The sequence below is a fragment of the Pipistrellus kuhlii genome, unplaced genomic scaffold (assembly GCF_014108245.1).
Source record: "Pipistrellus kuhlii isolate mPipKuh1 unplaced genomic scaffold, mPipKuh1.p scaffold_m20_p_1, whole genome shotgun sequence".
Lineage (NCBI taxonomy): Eukaryota > Metazoa > Chordata > Mammalia > Chiroptera > Vespertilionidae > Pipistrellus > Pipistrellus kuhlii.
Window position 1 is genome coordinate 35,186,947 of NW_023425404.1, and position 12,834 is coordinate 35,199,780.

A 12,834-nucleotide genomic window follows, 5' to 3' on the forward strand; every position below is an offset into this window, starting at 1 on the left:
TTTCTTTTCTTTCTTTCTTTCTTTCTTTCTTTTTTTTTTCTTTTTTTTCTTTTTTTTTTTTTCCCCAGGAGTCAATCCAGATAGCCTTTTGCATTTATTTGGTTATCTCTTTGGATCTCCCATGCCCTTGACATTTCTGAAGCATACAGACCAGGTATCTTATAGAATGTCCCTCAGCTTGGCTTCCTCAAATAGTCTCTCATGAGATTCAGGTTGTAGGTTTTGGCATGAATCCCACAGAAATAATGTGTCCTTCACCATGCATTTCCTCAAGAGGAACTTGATGCCACTTGTCCCATTATTGGTGATGATTTCGATGTCTGACTTTCTCCACTTTAATACCACCATTTTCTGCTTTATAAAGAATAGGTAATCTGTGGGGGAGATCCTTTGATACTGGGTGTAAAAATTTGAACATTGATGGCTTATGACAGTATTGTTCAATTTCCTGATTTTGATAAATATTGTGATTATGTAAGAAAATGTCCTTGTTCTCAGGAGATAGACACTCAGGTATTTAAGTATGACAAGACATGCTGTCTGTGACTTTCTCTCAGCTGGTTCAGAAACAATGACAGTATAGCATGTGTATGTACGTATATAGAGAGAGGGTAACACAGCAGGGGTAGCAAAGTGTTAACAACTAGTAATTCCAGGCGAAGAGTAATAAGACTTCATTGTGCTATTCTTCTAAATGTTCTGTGTATTTAAAATGTTCTGAAATGAAAAGTGTTTTTGAAAAGATACCTGTAAGAGTAAAACTGTCATATTTCTGTGCCTGGAAGTGAAGGCCCAAGGAGAAGAAAAGAGGTCTTGATTGGATTCCAGGCTTTGGGTGTGGCGGGGGGGGGGGGGTGGGGGGTGGGGGGGGAGTACCATCAGCTGACACAGAGAATGGTGGAAGAGGTAGAGGAGATTTTGGAGGGAGGAGTGTGCGCGGGGAAAAGATGGTGAGTTTGCTCATCTAATTTTTTAAAATACATTTTTATTGATTTTAGAGGGGAAGGGAGAAGGAGAAAGCAATAGAAACACCAATGATGGAAGTCATTGATCAGCTGCCTCCTACATGCCCCACACTGGAGATTGAGCCCCCAACCCGAGCATATGCCCTGACAGGGAATTGAACCTTGACCTCCTGGTTCATAGGTTGGCACTCAACCATTGAGCCACACCAGCCAAGCAAGTTTGGTTATTTTTTAAAAATTATTTGTTTGTCTGTCTGCCTTCCGCTCCAGCATGTCTGATTTCAGGAACCCACAGAGCACCCAACGGGGGCATCCAGGAGGCATCTAACTGGTCTAGAGCTCGGGGAGGAGGGGGGGACCTGGGCAGGCGGGGGAAGGGATTATTCCAGGGGAGTGCGTGTGAGAGGAGAAGAGCCAAGGACAAAACCTCAGGGACAGCTGACATGAGGGGGCAGGGAGCTACATAGAGCTCAGAAGAGGCAGAAGAAATGGTAGAACAACTGACAAAGCCATGTCGCCAGAAACTGGGAAAGGTTTCAGAAATGAGGTGGGGAGTGGGATGAGAAGGTACTATGGCCAAGGGATGTAGGCTGGGAGGTCAGAGTCCCAGACTGTGAGCTCCGAATGAGAAGATGCATGGCTGGGAAGAGGAGGGGAGAAGTCAGAGTGGAGAAAGGGGTCCTAGCAGAAGTCCACAGCTAAATACTTTGTTCAGGACCACGGTCATCTTAGCTGTCCAGGATCATCCCTGAGTGCTGTGTGACTGCCAAAGCCAGTCACAGCGGCGCACACAGCAGTCCCTCCCCCTCCCCATGCTAAGGAGAAGGGCCCAGAGGTGGATGGGGGAGACAGCTACGCCAGTGACTAAAAGCACCTGTGACGATTTCAAATCTCTCTCTGCCCAGGAAGGAGCCTGTCACGGGGCAGCCTCTGCTCACAGTATTTGCTCTCCCACCCAGTTCCTTTAGTGCCAGGGAACATTACTCCATTGTGTTGTACAGAATATGCCCTCTATTAATAGAGGCCCAAGGCACGAAATTCATGCGAGAGTAGCCCTTTCTTCTCCCAGCTGCCAGCACTGGCTTCCCTCTGGCACCCGGGACCCGGGCTTCCCTCGCAGCCCCTTAGCCTCAGCCACCCCTGCACCCTGGCTTTGTCTGGACAGTCGTCTGGAAGGATGTCCGGACAGTCGTTCTGCTGTTCGTCCTAATTAGCATATTAGCTCTTTATTATATAGAATTATTTGAAGTTCCCCTTTTCATTTAGAAGCCTGTTACAAGTAACACCCTCGTTGACCCCTGGACTCCCATTTCCAGGAAGAGGATGTAGTCCCTCCGTCTTCCTCTCTGCCAGCTCCAGTCACAGCTCGTTTCCTAAAACCCACACAGGAGAACACCAGTGCTCAGCCTCAGTCCACCTGTTGTACAGAGTTAAATATTTAAACTACAACAAAAGCAACAAATAGCCATTCGATGGGATATGACCCAGCTCTAGAAAGGAATGAAATACCAACAAATGCTACCACCTGGGTGAACCTTGGAAACAATGTGAAAGAAGCCAGATGCAAATTGTATAACTTCTTCTAAATGACATATCCAGAGCAGGCAGACCCTCAGAGAGGAAGGGAGTTGCTTTGCAGTTGCCAGGGGCTGGGGGCGGAGGGGAAATGGAGAGCGACTGCTTAATGGCTATGGGGTTTCCTTTGGGTGATGAAAATGTTCCAAGCTAAACAGTGGTGATGGTTGCACAACCCTGTGAATACCACTAATGGTAACTTTAGATATATGTATATGTCCATTAAAATGTACATAATTTTACTACAATAAAAATGAATTACAGTTGACCCTTGAACAACACGGGATTGAACTGCACAGACCCTCTTATATGTGAGTGTGTTTTTTCCAGTAAATAAACATAGGGCTGAATATATAGTGGGTTCACCATATGATTTCACTCATATGTGGAGTTTAATGAGCAAAATGAATTACCAAGCAAAATAGAGACAGACTGATAGAGATCAGGCAGACAGCTCTGGTGTGTGTGTGTGTGTATGTGTGTGTGTGTAGGGATTGAGCAAAAATGAAAAAAGTGAACTCATGGACATGGACAGCAGTATGGTGATTTCGGGTGATGGGGGAGGGGTGGGTGGAAGTGGATGAGGGTATAGAGGGGTTAATGATTATGGATAAAATAAAATATTAAAAAAATACATATGGTTGGTTGAATCTGACTTCAAAAGCAGTATTTTCCACCCCGGGCTGGGAATCCAGGGAAGTGGACGGCCAGCAGAACGCACTGTGCCACGCTGTTTTATATGAGGGGCCTGAACATCTGGGATTTTGGTGTGGGGGAGGGGTGTCCCTGAGGAACCCCAGGGACGATGAGGTTCTAGGGCACATGTGTCAAACACAAGGCCCGCGGGCCAAATCCGTCCCGCCTTGCAATGTGGCCCGCACCGCGCTGTCATCACTGCACTCCGCTGCGTTTCCATCACAATGACAGTTTATGACTGTTCAGTAAACCATTCGGCCCGCGATTTAGGCTGGATTTTAGATTTTGGCCCCTTCTCTGATTGAGTTCGACACCCCTATTCTAGGGGGTTAAAAGTTATACAAGGATTTCAACTGCACAGGGGAGCCCAGGAGGTGTCAATGCCCCTAATTCCTCAGTTATTCAAGGGTAAACTATAATTTTTTTTTAATTTTTTTTTAAAAAGCAACCTTACCTGACACTGGAGAGTACAGCACCCTGGCTTCACCAAGCCGGAACCTGCTTTTCACCGGAGCTCTTCACCGTGGCTGCACGTGAGACTCACCTGGCAGCTCTTTAATAAATAAAGCCTCTATATTTGAGCTCCACCTGGGACCAATTAAACCAGATCTCAGGGTCTGGGCCCAGGGCAAAGTTCGGAGTTTTGGGAGATTCCAGTGTGCATCCAGGGTTGAGAAATGCTGCTCTAGACCCAGGGGTCTGAAAGTGTGGTCCACAGGCTGGCAACAGCCCCTGGGAACCTGTTAGAAATGCAGATTCTGGGGCTCCAGCCCAAACCTGCTCGGTCAGGCACTCGGAGGGTGGGGCCCAGCAATCAGTGTTTTAACAAGCCACCCAGGGGACTCTGATGCACACTCAAGCTTGACAACCTCTCTTCAGAGTCTAGAGCACATGTGTCAAACACAAGGCCCGCGGGCCAAATCCATCCCGCCAGGCCTTGCAATGTGGCCCGCACCCCGCTGTCATCACTGCACTCCGCTGCGTTTCCATCACAATGACAGTTTATGACTGTTCAGTAAACCATTCGGCCCGCGATTTAGGCTGGATTTTAGATTTTGGCCCCTTCTCTGATTGAGTTCGACACCCCTAGTCTAGAGTCTAGACCTAGTGAATTACAGAAAGTTTTACTCAGCCAATGAGCGTTTCCTGAGCATGGGCATAAGTTTGGTTCTGTGCTGTGAATACATAGAGACTTTCCTGGACTCTCTTCTATAATAATGGGTTAGATACTTAGAAAAGAACTTGTACATTAAACTGAGATGAGCCTTTTTATGGCTGAATAATATTCCATTGTATGCGTATGCCACATTTTGTTTATCTACTCACATGTTGATGGCACTTAGGTGTTGATGGGTAATTTCCACCTTTTGGCTATGATGAATAATTCTGCTGTGAATATTAATGTATAGCTGCTATCTGTTTGAGTCCCCTGCTTTCAATTATTTGAGTCTATGCCTAGTAGAATTGCTGAATCTTGTGATAAGTGTACGTTGTAACTTTTTAAGGAACCACCAAACTTTTTCACAGTGGATGTACCCCCAGGAATATGTGTTTGGGATGATGGGAAAAGTTCTGCAAGTGGATATTGGTGCTAATTGCACAACAGCATGAATGTACGTAATGCCATTGAATTCACTTATAAACAATTAAAATAGTCAATACTGTTATTTATATTTTACCACAATAAAAATGATTAATGACAAGAGCCAAAAAAATGGGTTTAGAAAAGCAAGTTATGCTCCACTTAGTCAAAAGGGCCATAGTCTTTTTAAAGAGCACAGAGCATGAGGTCTGGCTCCCTGTGGACTTAGCATTGCCACCTCAACCACGATTTCTTCGTGAATGAGTCAGAGAAGAGCAAAGGGAATATGGTGATGTGGGCCAGACTAGGTTTCATTCTTCAGTTACCACTGAAGAAACCTGTCTAACTTATTAGTGGTTCGTTGTTGTTTCAAAAACAATTTATTGAACCCTTCAGTGTGCCGGGCTCTGTGTAGGAGTCAGGGATACAAGAATGAATGAGCTGAGAGCCTCGTGCAGTGGTTCATCCAGCGTCAGAATCACCCGGTGGGCTTGTTCAATGGCAGATGCCTGGTGCCCTGCAGAGTGTCTGATTCACGGGTCTGGGGTGGGGCCCAACAATCTGCATTTCAAACAAGTTCCCCAAGGGTGATGGTGATGATGACAGTGCTTGTCCAGGGACTACACTTTGAGAGCCACTGGTCTACTGGAGTAGAAAGATATAAAATATGATTTGGTAAGTGTAGTGCTGCGAGGAAAGAAAGATGCAAAGGGCTCTCTAGGAGAGAGGTGGGCAGCAGAGCATCTCCACAATGGACACGCTCAAAGAAGGTGGCAGGGATGGAGGAGCAGAAGCAAACAGCTGCCACCCATTTGCCTTTGGCAGCCTGCAAACCCCACGCTCCTCCCCATAAAAGCCTTCCCTCCAGCCCGGCTGATGGGGCTCAGTGGTTGAACATCGACTAGGAGGTTGAGGTTCGATTCCTGGTCAGAGCACATGCCCAGGTTGATGCCCAGTGTGTGGTGTGCTGGAGGCAGCCCATCAATAATTCTCTCTCATCATTGATGTTTCTATCTCTCTCCCCTCTCTCAAATATATATATATAATGCCTTCCCTCCAGAAAGAACCTACCATAGAGTCCCCTGTTCTCTACCCACTCCCTGGACCTCTGCTCTCCCTCCACCCCAACAATATTGCAGATGGACTTTGGGGGGAGGAGTAGGGGAGAACGGACTCTAGATACTGCCAGGTGGAGAAGGACTTCCCAAGGACTCTCAGAGTTAAGCTGATAGCTCCGGGCTTGTGGTATACGTCTTCTCACCTTCAGCCTGTGAGACTGGCCCCCACTGCCATGGCTAAACCGGAAATGATACCACGAGTGGTATGGCAGGACTTTACCCAATCCCAGTCCCTGTCCTCACTCTCCAGCTGACCCAAACAAAAACTGAAATAAGAAAAAGGTTGATATAAAGTATGGATTAAAGCACCTTTAGGAAACGTTTCCATTTGTATTGGTCAGTAACACAAAGTCCCAGGAAGACTGATGGGCCTGCAGTGGCAGTCCTGCTCAAAGCTTTCTCAGTAATAAGTGACCCTGACCCTCTAGCCTGTGCTCACTGTCCTTGCTCCGACTCATTTGTAGCATTATTGGGGGAAAAGCTTCAAGACCAGTTTGGTTCCTTGGCTTCTGCTTGTTTATAATAAAATCATAAGACCTTGTCCATCAATCATTAACCCACTCCCCTGCTGGACTCCTTGCCTTCTAATCACCTTTGCAGGCCTGCTGAGTTCCTGGATTTCTGATGGGTTTTCACTTTCAGGGTTTCCTCTCCATGCAGGCTTCCGTGTTCTGGCCTGATCCATTCTGCAAACATTAGCTGAGTGCCTCCCTCAGCCCAGAGTTAATTTCTACCTCTGCTGGCTGGATCTAGCCCCTACTATCTGCTCAGAGCCACACTCCATTAATGAGCTTCTCTCTCCTGGTCCACCTTCCGTCTCTACGCCCTTCTCTACGTTGCTTCTCTGTGGAAATATGCTCAAATCTCTCCATTAAAACATCAAAGTTTTACTGTTGCCTTCATCTTCCTATATTGCATATGCATGTATGCACCCACGCGCTTCTCTCATCTCTTTACGGCTAGATTTCTGAAATGAGCTTCAGAAATCCTTTAAATCAATTCATTAAGCATTAGTAAGTGCCACTATGTGCTCAGACTTGGGGAGAGATGTGACAAAAGTTCCAGTCTTCAAAAGGTCTTTGAAGCTTGCAGACTTGGAGTTCTAGTCTGGAACAGGTTTATGCTCTCCCGGAGATGGCAATCCTGGGTGAAACAGATTAAATGACAATTCCAGTCACTGTACCAACGGAGGCTGGCTAAGGTGCTCAGGGTAGAGATAAGCACTAGAGTAGCTTTGGCAGAACTTGAGCTGGACTTTGAGGAGTGGACAAGATTTGGAAAGCTGAAGAGGAAAGAAGAAAGCATTTCATTCAAATTTGTAGCCCAAGAATAATTGGGAAGGTTGGTTAGCACAGCTTGTTCTGAGGATGGGGGCCGACCGGGGAGGTCTTGAATGTCTGACAGGTTTTAGGTAATGACAGACGGCTATGGTTCTGCCTTGTTTTATTGAGGTGAGATAGGGCATGCTGTAGGAAAGGGAGTGGAGAGATGGAGTAGGGCCACAGAAGCGGGGCTGCACCTGGTTAAACCAGGTTATTAGAAAGGAAATTGGCAGCTCACAGGAAAGACTGAGGCAAGGTCCCTGCAGGGAGCTATTGCAGTGTGACCTGGTGAGGGCCTAACCTGGAGTATGGAGGTGATGGAAACTTGACTAGGACTTGGTGGAGGTGGTGGTGGTGATGAAAACTTGACTCAAAGAGTGGGTAGAGGTGGTAGAGGTGATGAAAACTTGACTCCAGGACCTGATGGAGGTGGTGAAGGTGATGAAAACTTGACTCCAAGACCTGGTGGAGGAGGTGGAGGTGTTGGAAACTTGACTCCAGGACTTAGTGGAGCTGGTGGAGGTGATGGAAACCTGACTCCAAAACCTGGTGAAGGAGGTGGTGGTGATGGAAACCTGACTCCAAAACCTGGTGAAGGACGTGGTGGTGATGGAAACCTGACTCCAGGACTTGATGGAGGTAGTGAAGATAATGAAAACTTGACTCCAGGACCTGGTGGAGGTGGTGGTGATGGAAACATGACTCTAGGACTTAGTGGAGGTGGTGGAGGTGATGAAAACCTGACTCTAAAACCTGGTGGAGAAGGTGGAGGTGATGGAAACTTGACTTCAGGACCTGGTGGAGGTGGTGGTGGTGATGGAAACATGACACCAGGACCCACTGGAGGTGGTGGAGGTGATGGAAACTTGACTTCAGAACCTGGTGGAGGTGGTGGTGGTGATGGAAACATGACACCAGGACCCACTGGAGGTGGTGGAGGTGATGGAAACTTGACTCCAAGACCTTGTGAAAGTGGTGGTGGTGATGGAAACTTGACTCCAGAACCTGGCGAAGGTGGTGGAGGTGATGGAAACTTGACTCCAGAACCTGGCGAAGGTGGTGGAGGTGATGGAAACTTGACTCCAGGACTTAGTGGAGGTGGTGGTGGTGATGGAAACTTGACTCCAGGATCAAATGAGGGCAAAGAATGGACTGAGTCAGCCTGGCTCTAAGATTTTGAGTCTTGGAAAAGTGGGTCCAATTGTTCTCTGATGAGACATTGCTTCATTCGGTTCAGATATAGGTCATAACACAACAACTAGCTGCTATATGTGGATCTTATTTGAATCCTGAATTTTATAAATAAATCATTACAGATTTTGAGAAAAATAAAACTTTTTAAATTTTGTCTGGATTTGATAACATTAAGGAATTAATTGATTTTTTAAAAGAGTGTTAATAATATTTGAGTCCTTATGTTTTGGAGAGACATACTGAAATATGTATTAATGACATATATTTGGATTCATTTCACAATTATCCAAGAACAGGGGAGTGTAGGTATAGGATAGATGAAGCCAGATTGATTATCCATTGTTAGTTGTTGAAGCTTAGGGTGTGCTCTCCTCCCTACTGTTGTACAATATAAAATTTTCCATGAAAAAATTCTGGGCCTCAGGTAATGCAAGTCTTATACCCTGGGCCTGATTGTTTCCAATCAGAAATCACAAGATTTCAAACTGTGCCATGCTAATCTCTTGTTACATTTCAAAACAGAAATTTGGTCTTCTTCTGTTTTGCCTAAAGCAGTTCAAGTCATGAACTGGGAAGAAATAATGCCTTGCTTTTATGTGGAAACAAACTGGGAGATACACATGATCTCCTTTATCTTGATCATGGGAGGAATCCAACCAATCGAAGAGGCAAAGCCAACCCTTGAGAGAAAAGCCACATTTTTAGGTAGCTGGAAATAAATGCTTCTTTTGGAAGAGTTGGTCCCCAGGAAAGTCTTCTGGCAGCAGACACAAGGCATGAGTGTGAAAGCTGAGACTGAGTTGAAAATTACAGCCTGAGCTTCAACTGCCAGTGAAGAGGCCGGTGCTACTGGGGAGGTGGGTCACACATTGCCAGGCAGAGCCTGGGGACAGAAAGGAGCCTCCCACGGACACGCTGATACTAGTTGTCCTGTGCCCACCCACATGGCACCTCTTTCTCACAAGCCACAAAGATGGAGGCTGCTTTGACAATATCCCCAGTCGTGTGAGTTGGGGACTCCAGCCATCACAAGCTGGGGGATGGTCCCAGGAATCGCCATGACACCCATATTTCCTAGAACACCTCCCAGGCTACAGAGCAGCGGCCAGGTTTCTTTTTCAATGATAGTCCCAGACAGACCAAATTGTCATGCATGTTAACTAGAAAGCTAGAAGGGCAAATTTTGAACTTGGGGGGAAAAATTATATCTGGGAGTGGGAGGCTAGGAGATGAATGTAGGCGTGTGCTTCCTTGGGGGACAAACAAGCACTCAATTAGCATGAGAATGCCCTGCAGTGAGCACGCTAGGACCTGCTCTGTGCCAGGCATTGCAGTCAAGGTGGGATGAGTGAGCCATGGTTCTTGTTTTCAAGAAGAGCGCAGGAAGGGAGGAGACAGGTGCGCAGAATCTCCTGGGAAAGTGCTGAAACAAAGGGCATGTCTGTCCTGTGACTCAGGCAGGGTAACTTGGCCAAAGTCTAACTTTGGGCAAATTGGGTTCATCTAATTTTCATCTATAAAATGGGGCAATTCTTGCCTTGCTGACATGGTAGAGTTGTAGAGCTGTAAGAAGCTAGACCGTTAAAATAACAACAACAACAACAACGATAAATAAAGAAGTTTCAGTAGCCCCACTGGCCTGGTTCAATGGTTGAGTGTTGACCTATGAACCAGGAGGTCACAGTTCAATTCTTGGTCAGGGCACATGCCCTGGATTGCAGGCTCAATCCTCAATGTGGGGCCTGCAGGAAGCAGTGATCAATGATTTTCTCTCATCATTGATGTTTTTATCTCTCTCCCTCTTCCTTCCTCTCTGAAATCAATTGTGTGTGTGTGTGTGTGTGTGTGTGTGTGTGTATGTGTGTGTTTGTTTAAATAAATACTTTATACATAAAAAAGCATCAGCAGCTACAGGAGTAGCCCTCTTATCTAAGGGCCAGTGACTGGCGCTCATGGACAAGTGCCCTCTGTGAATGGCAGCCAAGACCATGGGCAGGTTCCTGATGCAGATGCTGCCCACTATCCAGCCAGCCCTGAGTAACAGCGCCCTGTAACCTCATTCTCTTAGTTAGTTCCTTGTCACATGCCCAGGAGCTGCTGTGGCATGAGAACCCTTTCCAACTCGTTCAAACTCGCCTGATTCAGAGGATGAAGGCGCTTAGTTCTAGTAATCTTAAAAATCCAGAGCTTGAGAGCCAGAGGGATGTTGGAACATGCTGTCCAATCCTCCCATTTGTATGCAGGGCAAAGGAGACTTAGGAAGGATGTCACCGGTTTGAGGTCTCCGAGGTGGTGGGACAGCTGGTGCCGGAATCTGGTTCTCCGACTGTCCTGGTCCAAGAGAGCTGCCTCTCTTTTCTGGGAGGTTTGGCCACCACTGCTGCCTTTTATAACCTTGGTCTTTCCTGTCTCCAAATACCTCATGCAAGCTCTTTTGGTGCAAAATCCTCAAATTACCCAACAAGAGCTTGCGACAACTTTAAATTGTTCACAAGAAACAATTTCCAATCAATTGCGTGCACTTGGCAAAGTCCAAAAGTTTGGAAAATGGGTTCCTCATGAGTTGACCGACAACAACCGTAATCAAAGAGTCACAGTTCGCAGTTTGCTCCTCTCTCGTCAAAACCGTTTGCCGTTTTTAGAGCAAATTGTTACCGGAGATGAAGAATGGGTGCTGTATGTTAATTTGAAAAGGCGGCCTCAATGGTTGGACAAAAATGAGGCTCCGCAGCCACACCAAAACCTGACTTGCATGCAAAAAAAGTGATGCTGTGTATTTGGTGGAATTTTAAAGAATTCTTCATTATGAACTTTTACCATCTAACCAAACCATTACAAGTGCAGTGTATAGTGCCCAATTGGAAAGGTTAGCCCAAGCTTTAAGAGAAAAAGAACCCGCACTGATTAATTGGAAGGGCGTAATTCTTCACCACGATAACGCACGACCGTATACTGCAAGAATCACTGCTGAAAAACTGCGCCAGTTGGAATGGGAAGTTCTCCCTCAACCTGCATATTCTCCTGATATTGCCCCTTCCGATTACCATTTGTTTCGTTCTTTGCAAAACTTTCTTCTTGGAAAAAAATTTAATAATGAAGAATGCCTCAAAAATGCATTGACCGAATTTTTTGCATCAAAATCACAAGAATTTTACAACAGAGGGATTAAAATGCTTCCTGAGCGTTGGGCACAAGTAGTAGAAAACAACAGCAACTATATTGATGATTAAATTTTGTTGTATTGTTTAAATAAATTCGATTTTAAAAAGTATTAGAAAACAACATTAATTATTACTAGACCTAATAGAACAGAATAAAGGAGAAAAATTCTTCCCAAGCTCTCTGTTCTCCGGGATCGTTCATTCTTCGGAAAATGTTTCCTAAATGTCTGTCATGTGTGTGGGCCTCGTCACAACCTGGGTTCACAGAGATGAAAATGAAGTGTCCTAGTCTCTAAGGAGCCCCTGGGGCCGTCAGCACTAAAACGCTCTCTTCATGAAACCTCTGCTCTAGGGAGAGAAAGTCCTTCTAACCTGGTTTGTTTGAGTCACGTGTGCATGGAGCTGTCCTCTCATGGCCTCTTTACTTCCTGAGAATTTCCATTCATGCCCATCTGGCAGCTTCTGCCACCTGGACCTTGGGCCCAGGTTGTATAGTGAGCAGAGAAAAGGCTTTACTCTGGAGGGTCCACCCCCACTCCATGAGCTCCTCCTGACCCTTAGGGTTTGCATGATGACACCTCAGGATTGCTTCCTCCCTGCTCTTTCCTGCCCCTGAAGAACTTGGTTTTGCCCTCAGCTGAATCACTGTCTTCCCCAGTCTGCCCCATTGCTTTGGTTCCTCCAGCCTCTCCCCAGCCACCATCTTGGTGCAGTTGAGTTGCCTTGAGTCCAGAGCTTTGAGGCCTTGGCTACAAAAACAGCATAGTTCAGTGGGAACTCTGACTGATGTGTGCACATGAGGAAACGTGTCGAGTGAAAAGTTCGACTGGAGATTCTGATGTCCCTTCCAGCTCTAGCATTTCTGAAAAGGTACAATACATGCAAAGGTTGACAGCCTGGAAGGTTCTGGAAGGGTTCTACTGCGTCTGTCCAGACCTAGCACCAACACCTCGCGGCATTTTAAATGAATGTGGGCACCGAGCTTTGCTTCTGACTCTCCCACTCTCAGAAGAGGTCTCCTGGTTAGAGACGGCAGTGCAGGGAACGGGATGCTGAGGGCCAGGACACACTCACGCTGTTGTCTGTGGAAGGGTCCCCAGAAGAAGTGCTGCTCCTTCCTCCTCTGCTCTAGTTAGCACCCTTCTCTGTGCTGAACACTGATGAATAGACCCCCAAGGCAATGCTGGGTTCCCAACTCCGAGAGGGCCCACAGGGCACCAC

The 12,834-nt window shown here is 46.4% G+C and overlaps 1 protein-coding gene across 4 annotated transcripts in view; it reads left to right on the plus strand.

Moving 5' to 3' along the window:
* CA12 (carbonic anhydrase 12) overlaps positions 1–12,834 on the plus strand; it is a 53,023-nt gene that overhangs the window by 21,017 nt on the left and 19,172 nt on the right. The window lies entirely within an intron of this gene.